This window comes from Geospiza fortis, unplaced genomic scaffold, assembly GCF_000277835.1.
Source record: "Geospiza fortis unplaced genomic scaffold, GeoFor_1.0 scaffold408, whole genome shotgun sequence".
NCBI lineage: Eukaryota > Metazoa > Chordata > Aves > Passeriformes > Thraupidae > Geospiza > Geospiza fortis.
Genome location: NW_005054330.1, coordinates 6,260,679 through 6,263,386, shown reverse-complemented (window position 1 = coordinate 6,263,386; position 2,708 = coordinate 6,260,679).

Below are 2,708 nucleotides of genomic sequence, written 5' to 3'. Positions count from 1 at the left end.
AAATGTAGTTGTCTCCCCCCACTCTGCTGCCACACCTGATGGCAAATTCAGTTCTGTGCTTCCAGGGAGAAGCAAAAATCATTATTTTGGCTACACAGGGAAGATATAATTGTGGTATCACAAGGACAGAGTATCACAATGCATCCTCATTTTACTCCAGAATGTAATTACTTGGCTACTTCATGCACAAGCAACATAGCAGACCTATACTCCAACACAGTATGTGCTGATATGCCAGTTCTTTCTACTCACTTTATGTCCTTGATCTCTGTCTCCAGACTGACAGCTATTTGCCATGAAGAACCTGTTTATTCCCCCTGTACCTTAGCTTCCTCATCTATAAAACGGATGCATTCTACCCAAAAAGAGTGCAAGGATTCACTAAAATATGTATGTGTGTGCGTGTGTTATTGAATACATTTACTAGTAATTTTAATTACAGCAAATACATACAAACCCTAGGAGCTGGCTGCACACAAGAAAACATGCATTCATCACAATCTATTGCAGATTATTAGCAAAATCAATTCCATAGAAATGTATTCTGACCTGCAACCTGGAGATACAGATGGTGTGTAAATCCAAAGTGAGGGTCTAAACCTTCAAGCCTGTAGTAAAATGTCAAATAATGAACCAAAATGGTAATAAAACCAACCCAGACTGATTGGTACTAGCTCCCCTGCAGGCACACTACCACAAATAACAAAAAACAGTTGGGAAAAGGAGACCTCAGTACTCCTCCTGCACCTCCCTAGCACCACCACTTTATTGGACAATCACTGATGAACATTTACACTGATGGAAAATCTTCTATCAAAGGTTCTTAAACTGCTTTACAAATTGTCTCTAATGTGTATAGACAGTGCATGTTATTTCCCCGTCCTTGCATGCTCTGTCCTCCATAACCTCTACTTGATAAGATATCCCAAGGCCATTTTCTCTCCCAGTCTGGAGGAGAGACATCCAGCCTCTCTCTTTGACCCATCCTTCCATTTAAATAGCATTTTCTTATTTTTCCTCTCAGATTTTTTCCTCTCTCAGATTTTTTCTTAGGACACAGTTTTTTCCCACCTTGAGTGTATAACTCACCATCAGCTTGCAATAGTTCCTCGAATCCCTGACACTGGAATCCAAACAGCAGCGCTGGCAGAGGATGAGAGTGAGGAGATGGGAAAACAAATGTGAAGATGTTGTAACCTTTCAGTGCTGTGCTGTCAGCTCAGCACACCAGGATGCCTGACTGCACTTGCACACCTTGTACTAACACAGACAGTGACTGTGCAGGGAGCTGTGGTGACCCAGGTGTGCTCTGTGCATCCTCCAAAGCAACAACAGGGAGCTAAGGCAATACCCTGGGTGAAACCAAGCAGCACGGGGCTCTCTCACCACACTGCTCTCTGCACCGTGTCTCTCCTCATCAGCCTTCTGGACCGAAAGCAGAGGCCTGTGCTGTACACAGGGCCCAGCCTGCAGCATGCACAGTGCACATGTCCTATTGGATTACAGGGCAGAGTGCACTCACATGCTCTGCTTGTCAGAGCCCAGCGTGCCTCTGCAAGAAGGAGATAAAGGAGGGGATGGATAAAAGCAACCTGAGCAGCACAGGGCAACCCGAGCCCTGTCGGAAGGCAGGATGGGGGATGCCACCACAAACACGGGGGCAGCAGGGAAACATGCCTGGCATACCTGGTAAGCCTAAACTGGAATCTCACTCCACAAAGAAAATCAATGGGAATCTTCATGGACTTTAATATTGTTCAAAAATGTGAGACTAGCTTATCACCTAGGAGCTCATTGTATTGACAAGTGGAACAGATTACAGTTAGATCCTCATTTGGATGCTAAAACACAGAACAATATGGCAAAGATCAATGCAATGCAGTCCTCTTATCAAGAAAATTCTTCTATCTGCATTAGCTTCAAAACTGCCCCCAGTCCCTTTGACTGTGGCCCAAGAGAAAAGGTCTCTTAGAAGTCCATGCTGGGCTTTGAGCTTTTTTCTCCACAGGCAACTCACATTTTGCAGTTCTTAGAAAAAAACACGACCTGAAAACGTGATCACAGGTGAAGGAGAGGAGTTAATAGCCAAGAGGAGAGAGCAGCAGAACAGGCATCTGTTTCAGAGGGCAGAAGTTTATCACCCAGGACAGGATTTCCACTGGCTTTATCATTGTTTTCTGTGTCTAGAATGAAGGTCATTAAAGATGTTTCCACTCTGAATTAGCAATGAGTTCCCACTTAATCTATACTGTCTCAGCACTCTTTTGTGACTTGGCTCCAAGAACCTCGGCGAAACTCTTTCTCCCATCTCACATTCAGATATCTACCTCACATCTTTTCCCTTATTCCCCTCATTCCCTTTTCCTCAGTTAATTCTCCTACCAGATCTTTTCAAAGAGCCCTCACTGCTTCCTCGATAGTGTCACACATCACAGTTTGGGACACCACTACAGAAATAATTATAGGAAGTAGCTCTGTTCCTCAATTTCCTTAGCTGTTGTCATTAATTAGCACATGTCCCACACCCCCAATACCTGGAGCCTGAGGAGCTACAAATACTGGAGCAGTTTTCTGAGGGTAGCAAAGACAGAGCACCGTGGAGGCTCTGGACGCTCTGCTGAGGCCTTCGAGGGGCCGGTACTTGCCCGCCTGCTCCGGACCTCCCGCGGCTCCCACCACACCGAGACGTCCCGTCTCCCTCCCTTAGT